The sequence below is a fragment of the Carex rostrata genome, chromosome 14, assembly GCF_964058835.1.
Source record: "Carex rostrata chromosome 14, lpCarRost1.2, whole genome shotgun sequence".
In the NCBI taxonomy this organism is placed as follows: Eukaryota; Viridiplantae; Streptophyta; class Magnoliopsida; order Poales; family Cyperaceae; genus Carex; species Carex rostrata.
This window is the reverse complement of record NC_135931.1, coordinates 10,759,385-10,773,378: the sequence shown is the minus strand read 5'-3', so window position 1 is coordinate 10,773,378 and position 13,994 is coordinate 10,759,385. Positions and strand designations below refer to the sequence as shown.

The 13,994-nt window shown below is 33.6% G+C and overlaps 1 long non-coding RNA gene across 1 annotated transcript; it reads left to right on the top strand.

The window, feature by feature from the left end:
* The first annotated feature begins 1,298 nt into the window (after positions 1-1,298).
* Positions 1,299-2,889, top strand: LOC144565761 (uncharacterized). The gene is made up of 4 exons (XR_013514953.1): positions 1,299-1,589; positions 2,029-2,110; positions 2,333-2,407; positions 2,497-2,889. It is a non-coding gene; the product is annotated as an uncharacterized LOC144565761 (long non-coding RNA).
* Positions 2,890-13,994: the final 11,105 nt, after the last annotated feature.

The following is a 13,994-nucleotide window of genomic DNA, read 5'->3' as shown; positions in this document are numbered from 1 at the left end:
AATTAAAACTCATGTTTCACCTTGATATCACTTGATATGCATGTTTAAATTTATAGCGTGTAATTAACTTTCACATAACAAAATGATTACTTTGTCATTTGGAGATAATTTGTGTTTTACTGATTGATCTGAAGAAGCAAACCTTAACAATTGGATGAATGAATGAATGAATGAATTAATTAATAGCAATGATTAATGTGTTGCTCAGAGTGAAAGAGCACATCTTATGAAGTAACTCAAATATGAGTAGAACTAGAACTAGAACTAGAACTAGAACTAGGGGTGTTCTTAAGCTCACCAAGGTTGGTTTTGCAACGCTGGTGATCACATTTGATGATTGGGCGATTGGGGACTTGCAGCCTTAATTTCCATCGAATGATCTAAGAAGGAAATTAATTAATCTAAGACCAACCAAAGTCGCCTCAGCGATTTGAAGACCAAAGCGGATTTGCTGCAATCGTCACGCGTTGGGCCTATTGGGCTTGGGCCAGCTCGGTCGACCCATTATATTAAAGACTTATTTATTTAGGAGTGTACCAGTCCACTAAGATATATATTAATTGGTATTATGATTTGATTGGTTCGGTATATATTTATGCATATACTATAAGTTTTCTTAAACAAAATTTAGCATAAACGTTTCAGTTAATAGAAATGTACCATGCATAGTTGAACAGTTGACAGTTTGTATAATTGAGTCTAAATTGACGAGAAACATTCAGGTCATTTCTGTCACATTGAGTCTAAATTTTCTCACTGTTTTTACTACATTTACTATTGAGATTACCGAACTGCTACTGGTACCAGTGACGTAGCATGCATGTTTTACCGAACTGGTACTGGTACAAGGACAGTACCAAACTGTAACCGGTACAGTACCGATCTGGAACTATGCTGACACACTAGTGGAGAATGTACAATTAGTGTCGCCTTAAAAAACTGACACTAATACTTTAGTATCGGTCATTTACAAAAAGCCGACACTAATAATATTAGTGTCGGCTAATTATTATAAGCCGACACTAATAACTAACAATTAGTGTCGACCGTTTATAAACAGCGGACACTAATATATTAGTGTCGGCTGTTTATAAATAACCGACACTAATAACTTACAATTAGTGTCGGTTGTTTATAAACAGCCGACACTAATACATTAGTGTCGGCTTTTTATAAAGAGCCGACACTAATACAGCTAAAGCGAAAAAATTTTACAGCCGATACTAAAGCTAAAGCTGAAAATTTTCGCGCATAAATTCGCGCACCATTTTCATTTTTAGTCCGCTGATTCTCTCTCTCCCACGCACCATTTTTCACTGATAAAAACGCGATCTAGGGTTTTTTCAAAATGCGATTCTCTCGCTCTCTCTCTCTCCTACCGCTCATCGCTCTCTCCCGCCGCTCATCCCTCCCGCCGTTCAGCCCTCCGCCGCTCTCCCTCTCTGGCTCTCTGCGTCTCTCGCCGAGGTTGAAGAGAAGCCGTATCGTGATGGACCGAGCGAGCAATTAGCCAAGGTTGAAGAGAAGCCGTGATGGAGCTCGGGCTCTCTCAGTCTACGGATTTCGCTCGCCGAGCCGGTGGCTCAGAGGTGGAATTTCATTTTTCTTTTTGTTTAATTGCCGGTTTTTCTAGTAAAATTGGTTCAAGAAACCGTGTAGGGTTTGGGAATCTGGTTTAGCAAACTGTGTACGGAAGAGATGAGCTAATGAATTGATTTTGTGGTCCTTCCAATTATAATTGAAAACTTGGTAATTCCTATTTCTTTTGTTGAATTGGGTAAAATTACCAGAGTTTTTCTTGTGCCTTGTGCTGGCCCAGTATGGGTTCTTTTCGATTGACCCTGCACTGGTACTGGTACTGACCTGGTATGGGTTCTTTTCTTTGCTTGGCTGCTGCTTTGACTCTGTCGTTTTGGCTGATTTGGCTGTACTGGTACAGTGGTACCTGTACCTGTGCTGGATGTAATATGAGAATCATCTTTTTAAAAAAAAAAAAAAGAGTCACGAGTGCATTTTACAATTTGACAGAATCCCTCCAGAAGACCTAAATGGGGAAGCACTGGACACGTGGAATGGTTATGTGAATAATGATGACAGGGCTCTTCTAAAGGTAAAGTTTATCTTAACCCATTTTTATTTTAGTTTTAGATTAGCATTATATGAAAACATAAATCTTGCCGGTGGATAGCATAAATTAGTGAGATTGTAGATAGCATACAGGTGATTATTATATTTCTTGTTGCACCTATTTGGATTTTGAGTGTAATTAGGAGATTCTTTCACTTACTGTCCATAACATGACTGACCTATATAAACATTTTTTTTTTGTTAGGGTAGGAGAATTGATATGCTTTTTATACTTGGTGGAAACGGTACACATGCTGGTGCACATGCTATACACGAAGAGGTGCCCAAATACATCAATATGATTTTATATGCATTTTGATGTTTTTGTAATATGCATGTTATCAAGTTATAAATTGGTGATTCGTTTAGGCAAGAAGTGCATATCATGGCATTGGATTGGTGAAGCTGATGGGAAGGAGTAGCGGTTTCATAGCCATGCATGCTTCTCTTTCCAGTGGACAGATAGACGTCTGTTTGATACCTGAGGTCTCTGCTTATTTCAGAAAGAACTTTGATAACACAACAGTTAGCACACCACACAATCAATGGATGCAACTTCAGACCCGGTGACCTACTTGGAACCGGCACCATTAGTTAAATAAATTATAGGTGAATTCTAGATTTATGAAATTGTGAAATTGTGTCTTGAATAACGATAAACTTTGATTTTGTAAATGTGATAGCAATTTGGATGATATTTTATTTAGTGAGTGTTATTTGTAAATTAGGATGTGTTATTTGATATCTTTGTTTTATATATAGTTCAGGAAAAATATATGAGCATTTCAGAACAAAAATTTCCATTTTTGGAATTTTCTATGATTTATAGTGAATTTTTGAAATTTATTTTTATTTAAAAAAAAAAAGCATTAGTGTAGGCTATTTATTAAAAAGCCGACACTAATACTTATTAGTGTCGGCTATTTAATAAATAGCCGACACTAATACTAACTTTTAGTGTCGGCTATTTATTAAATGGCCGACACTAATAAGTATTAGTGTCGGCTTTTTAATAAATAGCCGACACTAAAAGTTAGTATTAGTGTCGGTCATTTAATAAATAGCCGACACTAATGCCTTACTTTTAGTATCGGCTATTTACGAAGTATTAGTATCAGCCCGATTAGTGTCGCCTAATGTCCGACACTAATATCCATAAATAGCCGACACTAATTCCAAGTTCTCCACTAGTGACAAGTGCTATTTACAGTATTGATTTCGAGAGGACTATGCTGAGTACAGGGTAGAGCAATAGAGACAAACTTGTATGCAAGATTTAAGTGTCATTCAATCAAGATTACCCTCACTGCTCAGTACTAATATGGTAACATCCATATCTTTCTTTTTCTTTTTCCTTTTATTACAATTTTGTGAAGCTAATTGAACCATGATTACATGCTAGTATTTACATGTCAATTACTGAAACTGAATTTAATCCATCTCTTCTTTTTTTTTCATTTTTCATTTTTCATTTTTCTTTTTTCTTTTGTTCTTCCCCTCTGGTCGTGATGGACTATGATGTTCAGGTATTCTCTGGCCGTGATGGACTATGAAGTCGAGACTTTTTTTTTTCTGCTGTTTAGTTAGAGAGTAATTAGATTTCGCTAAGTAGGCTGTGATTGTTTATAACGTCCTCTGTACATTATGAACTATTAAAATTTTCGGCCTATATTCATTCGAATGCACATTAGTCACTCTCTTTCTCTCTCTATAGAGAGAGAGAGAGTTGAGCTAAAATGAGCCATGGAGTAAAATGAGTTTGTGCTTCATGGCACTATATTTTTATTTTCAAAATCCAAACGGTCGATTCGAACCGTTCATCTTGTTCTCCATATTAATATGTGCTTGGAGACCAAATTTTATATTTTTCTAAATTTTTTTACTATTTATTAAGTATTTTACAAAATTGTTGATCCAACGGTAACTGCTGATTTTACGAATTATCCTACTAACATGTTTTATGATCCAATTTAAACTGTTGATATCCATCCCAATTCCAAACGAATTATCCTATATTTGAACTTTTATTATAGAAAACTGTCATGTGTGATTTTATTTTAGAAATCAGTCAGAAACAAACATATAACAACATAGAGTCAGAGTAATAATTTCCCTCTGTTTGTAAAGTAAACTACCTATATTTGAACTTTTGATTTATTTTATGTTGCAGTGAAAATAATCGGTCAAAACAATTGCAAAGATCTACTTGTCTTGAATTAATTAAAAAATTGAATATAAATAAGCATATAAAGAACCATACTAGCTACAAGTATTTATTGACTGATGAACTAGGAAAATATATTTAAGATTTTTTTTGTGAGCGATATATATTAAGTTTTGTTGTTAGATTGGTACGAAATCAATTAAGATACCAAAAGACGAAATCGTGGATGCATTTGATAAAAGCAATATAAATGACTATGATATATTTTTTTTTTCTGAAATTTGTTCAATAAAGTAGAGGGTCCGAACCAAGAATTGGATGGAATCATGGAATGGAAGCAATTGTTAGTAGATTTATCAGTTCTTAACTTAATCCTTCTACGAAAGGACTATTATCTAATAAGTCTCAAATTAGTTCCAATCGGCAATCAGCATCAAATAAAGCAGCAATATTGTTAAATAACTTGCTGTCAGCTGGTTGTGTGTAAGATTTCTTTATGATATAATTTATTTATTTCTTGCATTCACAATCCTAGCTATAGTTAATATTACTGGAGAGGAAATTGCGATGTCAAAGCTAGCATTGATATCGAGAAAATCTCATGATGATAGAAGTGTATTGTCTAAACTGACATATTAACATAAAAAAATATTAGTCTCAATTAGTCGTAGTTTGTAATTCGATTTGAGTTTGATTAAAAAAAGTTTGCAATTAATTTGATTCGAAATTAGTTTGTTCTGAAACAAATGAAATAAGTTCGGTTCGAATTTTATTCAAATCAAACTTAAACTGGATATAATTCGTTCAAAACTGATTATCAAACTATAAATAGTTTGCGAATCTCAAATAATGCAATTAATGGATACAACCATCAATTTTTTAATAATGCAGGAACCAAACTTATATCAGAGCTCAAAATTGTTAATGTAATGATAACTTATAGTAGAAAAAAAATTCAGTAGCATAACAAATTAATGATGGAATAAGTTCGATTTGACTAGATCCATGTCGTGATTTTAATCAATCCATTAGCTTCCTTAAATTAATTTAATAGTCTATTATTAACATTATCACCATAAATCATTTATGTCAATTTTATTCACGGTGATAAAACTCAAATTTTAGTTGCTTTAGAGAACCGGACCCGGTCAAGTGCCGAGTGCGTATTCTCTTAGATATCTCATACTTTGCGTGACCGACGTGTCCAGTGCCTATTCGGAGGTCACGTAGGGGTCCAGTATTATTTGAGCTTTGAGATTCGTGCAGAACGTATTACAACGGTTGAGATTTTCCAAAAAGTCACGCAAAATATGAGATATCTAACAGGATACGAATTCTCAAGTGCCCATGTGGCCATGTCTCCTTACATTCTTTTTGTATTTTCGCGTCGATTCCGGTGCATTTATCTGTGCAATACGCTGATATATCCTAATACATTACATTGCATATCTTAACCCGCTACAGGATTATCATTTAGATGAATATAGAAAGTTACTAAAAATCGCTGATGTCAGTCGTCAGATGCCATTTAATTTCATTTCTTTCTTAATTATATGGGTCGCGTTATCTTTATATTTTCTCTTTCGTTCACCATATTTAACACAAGGGCTTATGTGTAATCCTAGTTAATTAGGATCAGGTTAATTTGTAAAGTTTATGACCAATTCGAACATAATATGAAAATTATTATTCATTGGATCATCCGTCAATAAAATATCCATTTTTTTCCGAATATTAATTCAATCGATAATTAAGGTACTCCAATACGCGGATATATATTATAATTAATAATAATTAAGAATGTTGCCGTTATGCTTAAAAGTAAGTATCTCCATCGATCATATCCCATGTGTACCATATAAAATTAATTGATTGTTCAATTTCTCATGACACCAATCTAAATATAATTTATTTCTTTGGTATATTTTGATTTTTAGAAACTTTTATAATAATATTTTTTTTTGTTTTAGAATTATAACAACTCTGCAATTATTTTGTAACGGATTCATTCAATATACACTATAGGTTTATTTTGCATTTTTACAAAATAAATTCAGCTATCTAAATATATTAGTCAATCAAAATAATTAATGGATGTGTTAAAATAAAAAAATATTACAGAGTCGTTAAAATTTTGAAATAAAATATTATTGTTAAAATTAAGTTGTTGAAGTAAAGTAGAAAAATATAAAAATGTAAGTATATATTGAATGAATTTCTTCCTTTCATCCTGACCGTCAATAAAAAAAAATTAAAAAATTGTAAAGCCTATACCAGCATTAATTAATTTGCACAACTAAAGCCCAAAAAGAAAGTTGTAAACAATCTAGCTCCAAGTTATTGTTCTGTGTTTAATAATTAAGAAATCTAAATTTACATATATGAACTGACTTAATTAATTGTTTTGTGTCAATATTTACAAAAATATCAAAGGAGCTTGGTTATCAGTTGCCACTTGCCAATACGAAAAACTGCTGGTCTATGTTCAAATATTGGGCATTATTTGTCAGGTCTATTTTTTTTTTGGTTTCTTATTGCAAGGTCCCATTTTGAAGATAGCTTACATTTTATTTGCTTTCAAAAGGACTTTTGTTTATTTCCAATTAAATGATTTAGTTTTACTTTTAGGAAGCTAGCATCTCTGCTTGAAGCAGCGGCATCAATTTAAGGATAGAACTTGTGTCACTGTCACTGTTCTATGCCTTGAGATTTCAGATATTTTGAATCTAGTTCAATGTTTTATGTTTATGGATTTGACATGATCAAGAAGGATCTGTGGGTTGGGGAGGAATGTACTGGAGATCATGTGAAATTTAAGAAATGAGGACAATTAATATAACAAGGCACTATTTTCATGTGAAGTCGCTCGATGGTTCTCAGATTGAGAATTGGTAGCGAGACAAGGAGATTTTATTTGAGTATGAAACTCTTTATTTCCAATTATGACCCTGAATGGTCGCTATTTCACAACACCTCTTGATGGCCTATAAGGCTATAACTCAGCTGAAAATTGAAATTGATTGCATGTTGGTAAGAAATTTGTCAATTATGCCCTTGGCCGTTCGCTCCCATTCTTGAAGAAGGTAATTTTGTTTTCTCAATGTGGGGTTTAATTTGAGATTAATCATTAATTTGTCACCAAACACTATATTTTTGCGACAAATCATGTGTACTTACGTTTCAAGTAAAAATTGAAACATAACAAGATGCTGAAAATTAAATTATTTTGACGCGCTCATTCTCCAATATTTTTAAGAACAACTTATTATTCAATGATAAATATTTGCAACTATATATGAACCAAAGCTACTGAGATTAACAAAAAAAAAAGTGCGTATCCTCTCAATTAGGAATTTTTTTTGTAAACCATAAATAATTAAATGAATTTTACAGAACCAATATGATGATTTTTTTTTTAAAAACCATAAAGACCGTGGGAACCGTTTGGTCTTGCCTTTTCCCCAGACCGTGAGAACCGTTCGGTCTTACAAATTTTTTTTTATATAAAACAGAAATTTTTAAAATTTTAAAATTTTTTGTATTAAAATATTAGAAATGTTGAATATATTTCTTTGAAATTAGATGAAATACAATATAATTTGATTTATTAGAAAGATTGCAACAAATAACTTGGATCAATATTTTTCAGGTCGGGTTTTTCGCGGCTGTAAGAAAAATTAATATATTTCTTTATGTATTATTGGAAAAAAAATAAAAATGCTTAGATTCTGAGTTATTGATCCCGGTTCAAAAGTCACTTTTAGATAATCCAGAAAATATTGTGATCTTTCTAGTACATTTAATTTATGAAAAATTGTATCTATTTTGAGAATTCTTTTTAAATAATAATCATTAAATAACCTAAATTTTTTAACCAACTTCTATTATATGAGGAAAGTTGGTTAAGGAAGTTGGTTAAATTATCGCGTTCAAAAAATATGGATATACAGGTCCAGCTACGGTCCAACCAAAAAAGCTGCATTTCGGAGCACGTCATTCATTTAATCCCACATTTGTATTTGATATTAATCTGAACCATATATATTTGAATCCGGAGCACAGTATTTAGAGGAAATGGAAACCTAAATAACGTATCCCAACGTATCCGATGTAGCCATCCGTATCCCGTGACCATCAAAATTGTATCATCTTCGGTATTTTGATACGCCAGCTGGCTTATCGGATCCGTATCAGTACCGTATCGGGTGCATATCCGTCGGACCCGTATCAGTACCGCATCGGGTGCATATCCGTATTCGAGTAACATAGATCCTAGCCTAAAAGGGTGTAGGCTATGAAAACAAATCATGGGCCCATTGCATGTTATGCCCCGATTTGAAATCTTCTGGACCTAACTTTAACATAATATTTTATTTATCTTTTTCTTTTCTTTTTATTTAAAAAAAAAACACTTTCACTAATTAGTGTGTATATATATATAGAGCGACTAATATGCATATTGGCTGAAGTGCATACGGTTCAAATTTGAAATTTCAATATCTAAAAAGTCGATCTGAACCGTTCATCTTGTTCTCCATATTAACATGTGCTTGGAGACCAAATTTTACATTTTTGAATTTTTTTACTATTTATTAAGCCACTTTGAAAATTACTGATTTAACGGTGGTTGCTGATTTTACTGTTTTGCTAAATGAAAAGGGAGACACGAAAGAATAATAAACTAAACATCTATAATTAAAATTATATATTTTTGTGGAACTAATATTACATATGAAACAACTATCGTCTCATTTTTTAGAAGTTCATCGGTAACATATAATCTCTAGAACTTAAATATCAAAATTAAATTAGTAGATGTGGCCATTATATATGATCATGTTTTGTATGCAAACATGCAATAAATTATGCCATATGTTTTTTCTAATGTAGTTTTGATAATTAAGGATCAAGAACTTGTTAAAATTCATTGATGAGCATAATTTATGAATAATTGTTTCATATATTTTCTTCTTATTAAAAAGACATAAAAATTACATAGTTTTTTTTTTATGTGTAATTGGAGCAATATAATTGATGTATATTAATATGTGAACAAATCGAAGGGATCAATTCGCTGAGATTCAAATAAATTCAAATGGGGTGATTATCGGTTAACCTCGGTCTATGTAGACCACAATCATGACAGTGGGTCCATGTATAGTTTAGAACCTTCAAACTGAGTTCATTCAGATCCCCTTATATGAAAGCCTAGTGAAATTTTAGTTTCTTACACTGACACGTGGGCCCCACTGTTTATATGTGTGATTTACGAACCCAAGTTGCACCCTGAGCTGTTTCTAACTTGGTTTTGCTAAGTGTAGTCCAATATTACACCCACAATTGTATCCAGGACTAATAAAATTCATAGAAAATATATTTTATGTATAATTTTATTTTAAGAAAATCATTGCCCAATCTTATGACTTTTCAAAAAATTAGGGTTTTAGGGTACTTATTTAATCAAATTTCCAAAGAATTGCCATGATAAATCCCTTTGATAAATTCTCAATATTTTTAGAGTTCAACAGATGCATGGTCAAGATACTCCAGAGATTTCATCACTTAGATTTTCAATTCCAAAGTCTCAATTCATGGTTATTTTCAATTCCAAAGTCTCAATTCATAATTAAAACCAGCCAACCCAATTCCAAAGTCTCAATATACAGTGAAAAATATAGTTCCAATTGGATTTGACACCAAACAAATAACTACTGTGAGATAATCATTCATCTCAATTTTCTAATTTTGCCCTTGAAAGCAGATATTCCCACAATCAAAATAGAGGGAATCTACTATCCTTGGAAAAATGAACTTGTAGGTCCAGGAACCTCCTAGCTGCACCTGACCACCACTCCTTGTCGATACCGCCACTGTGTTGCACTCTACTGGAGTACCATGCACATGATGCTATCCATGCCACCCTCCACCTTCTCTGCTCCACATACCTTTCTTATATTCATACCTTCCAATTAGAAATTCTCAAACCATATATACCTATGCTCATCAAAATGTATATGTATGTAAATTTTATTGAATTTTTCAATTGTTCAATGAAAATTGCACTATGCAAGTTTATTGAGTAAAAGAAAAAAAATGCTTCTGCAATGCTTTCTCCGGCCAATGTTGGACACCACAATCTTGAATTAAATAGCGCGCAAGGAACACAACATCTACGAGAGCAGAGCTTGCTCCAACGCTTATTTCAGGTGTCATCGGGTGCATCGCATCACTAGCAACAGTGATGTTACCACTGTGGGCCTGGCCCAGAGCAATGTCCCATGGGGTCCGAAAGACAATTATTGCCCGTGTCAGAGTTTTGAGGTCAGTGTTTTTAGTGACAGCTAGGAACTCCATAGCGAAATCCTTGGCTAAGTTGGTTTGTACATCCTTCAGTATCAGCTCGGGGCTATTCGGGATATCAAACTCAGCATATATTTTTTGAATTGCTATTTAGAATAAATTTTTCTTTCCAGAAATTGATCATGAATACAAGTTTAAACCTAGTTACAAAGAAATACTTATAATGGATTGATCCTACATTAGAATTTGGGCAAGTAATTTGTAATGAGCCTAATAACAGAATTTAAATTATACTTTAAGAAATATTTATGATCAGATAACAAATAATTAACTTAAAGAAATATTTATGATATCAAATCAATCAGTCGTACTAGTACTGCTATTGGTATCAGTACAGGTATCGGTACTAGTGGTACTAGTGGCACTGGTACATCTTAGCTATGCTGCAGGGATATGGGTACGGGTATCGTATCAGATACGATACAGATACGATGATACGGTAATTTTTAAAAATTCTGAATACGATACGTCTATTATATATATATTTTAAAAATTCCACCATATATACTAATTCTATAATCAAACCATATATATTGACTATATATATATAGAGTTAGGCTGGGGTGCTATGGATAGCATAGTGGCCTTTATGCTACGGCTCAATATTCGAGTTTTCAAAATCCAAACGGTCGATCCGAACCGTTCATCTTATTCTCCATATTAATATCTGCTTGGAGACCAAATTTTACATTTTTCTGAATTTTTTTACTATTTATAAAGTATTTTACAAAATTGTTGATCCAACGGTGGCTGCACAAAACAGTAAAACCGTTGGATTAGCGATTTTCAAAGTGGCTTAATAAATAGTAAAAAAATTCAGAAAATTATAAAATTTGGTCTCCAAGCAGATATTAATATGGAGAATAAGATAAACGGTTCGGATCGACCGTTTGGATTTTGAAAACTCGAATATTGAGCCGTAGCATAGAGGCCACTATGCTATCCATAGCACCCCAGCCTAACTCTATATATATATATATATATATACATATAGAGGAGGGATCGGATGACCCCATTTTTTGGTGACATCGGATAACAACGTGCATTTTCAAATTTTTTAAAGTCCAAACGGTTGATCCAAACCGTTCAACTTGATGGATATCTTAAAATGTGCTTGTAGATCAAATTTTATATTTTTCTGAATTTTTTTACTATTTATTAAGATGGGTACAAAAATTCAACGGTCTGAATATAGCTATTTTGATAAATACTTAATAAATAGTAAAAAAATTTCAAACAGTCACAAGGGGAAGGTTGTGAGATCTGACCACTTAAAAAAAACTATAAGAAAAACCTATCAGCTCCAACATTTAATGGCCAAGTCAGCTTTGGCAGACTTCTACCGGTCAGGTACACGAAACAGCCACAAGGGGAAGAAATAAGCCGTGCAACAAAAAAAAGAAATGATATAATGTCAAGGAAACTTATCTTACAAGCGAAACCGCAAGGAAGCCATGGTTGTCGCATGCCTGCCTTTCCAAGAAAGCAGCCCACTTCAAGAAAAGCTCAATCTACACAAACAAAAGAACAACTCAATTATTGGTACTAACCAAGAGTGAAGGTTGTGAGATCTGAATACCTAAAAAAACTATAACATAGACCAATCAGCTCAAACAACTAAAGGCCAAGTCAGCTTTGGCTGACTTCTACCAGTTATGTACACGAAACAACCACAAGGAGAAGAAATAAGCCGTGCCAAAAAAGAAATGATATAATATGAATGAAACTTATCTTACAAGCGAAACCGCAAGGAAGCGATGGTTGTCGCATGCGTGCCGTTCCAAGAAAGCAGCTCACTTCAAGAAAAACTCCATCTACATAAACAAAAATACAACAAAATTATCGGTACTAACCAAGAGTGAAGGTTGTGAGATCTAACCACCTAAAAAAAAACTATATCATAGACCTATAAGCTCAAACAATTAACGACCAAGTCAGCTTTGGATGACTTCTACCGGTTATGTACACGAAACAGTCACAAGTGGAAGAAATAATCCGTGCAACAAAAAAAAATGATATAATGTGAACGAAACTTCTCTTCCAAGCGAAACCGCAAGGAAGCCATGGTTGTCGCATGCGTGCCGTTCCAAGAAAGCACTCCACTTCAAAAAAAGCTCCATCTACATAAACAAAAGTACAACTCAATTATCGGTACTAATCAAGAGTGAAGGTTGTGAGATTTGAATACCTAAAAAAACTATAACATAGACCAATCAGCTCAAACAACTAAAGGCCAAGTCAGCTTTGGCTGACTTCTACCAGTTATGTACACGAAACAACCACAAGGAGAAGAAATAAGCCGTGCCAAAAAAGAAATGATATAATATGAATGAAACTTATCTTACAAGCGAAACCGCAAGGAAGCGATAGTTGTCGCATGCGTGCCGTTCCAAGAAAGCAGCTCACTTCAAGAAGAACTCCATCTACATAAACAAAAATACAACAAAATTATCGGTACTAACCAAGAGTGAAGGTTGTGAGATCTAACCAACTAAAAAAAAACTATATCATAGACCTATAAGCTCAAACAATTAACGGCCAAGTCAGCTTTGGATGACTTCTACCGGTTATGTACACGAAACAGTCACAAATGGAAGAAATAATCCGTGCAACAAAAAAATGATATAATGTGAATAAAACTTATCTTACAAGCGAAACCGCAAGGAAGCCATGGTTGTCGCATGCCTGCCTTTCCAAGAAAGCAGCCCACTTCAAGAAAAACTCAATCTACACAAATAAAAGTACAACTCAATTATCGGTACTAACCAAGAGTGAAGGTTGTGAGATCTGAATACCTAAAAAAACTATAACATAGACCAATCAGCTCAAACAACTAAAGGCCAAGTCAGCTTTGGCTGACTTCTACCAGTTATGTACACGAAACAACCACAAGGAGAAGAAATAAGCCGTGCCAAAAAAGAAATGATATAATATGAATGAAACTTATCTTACAAGCGAAACCGCAAGGAAGCGATGGTTGTCGCATGCGTGCCGTTCCAAGAAAGCAGCTCACTTCAAGAAGAACTCCATCTACATAAACAAAAATACAACAAAATTATCGGTACTAACCAAGAGTGAAGGTTGTGAGATCTAACCAACTAAAAAAAAACTATATCATAGACCTATAAGCTCAAACAATTAACGGCCAAGTCAGCTTTGGATGACTTCTACCGGTTATGTACACGAAACAGTCACAAATTGAAGAAATAATCCGTGCAACAAAAAATGATATAATGTGAATAAAACTTATCTTACAAGCGAAACCGCAAGGAAGCCATGGTTGTTGCATGCGTGCCGTTCCAAGAAAGCAGCCCACTTCAAGAAAAACTTCATCTACATAAAC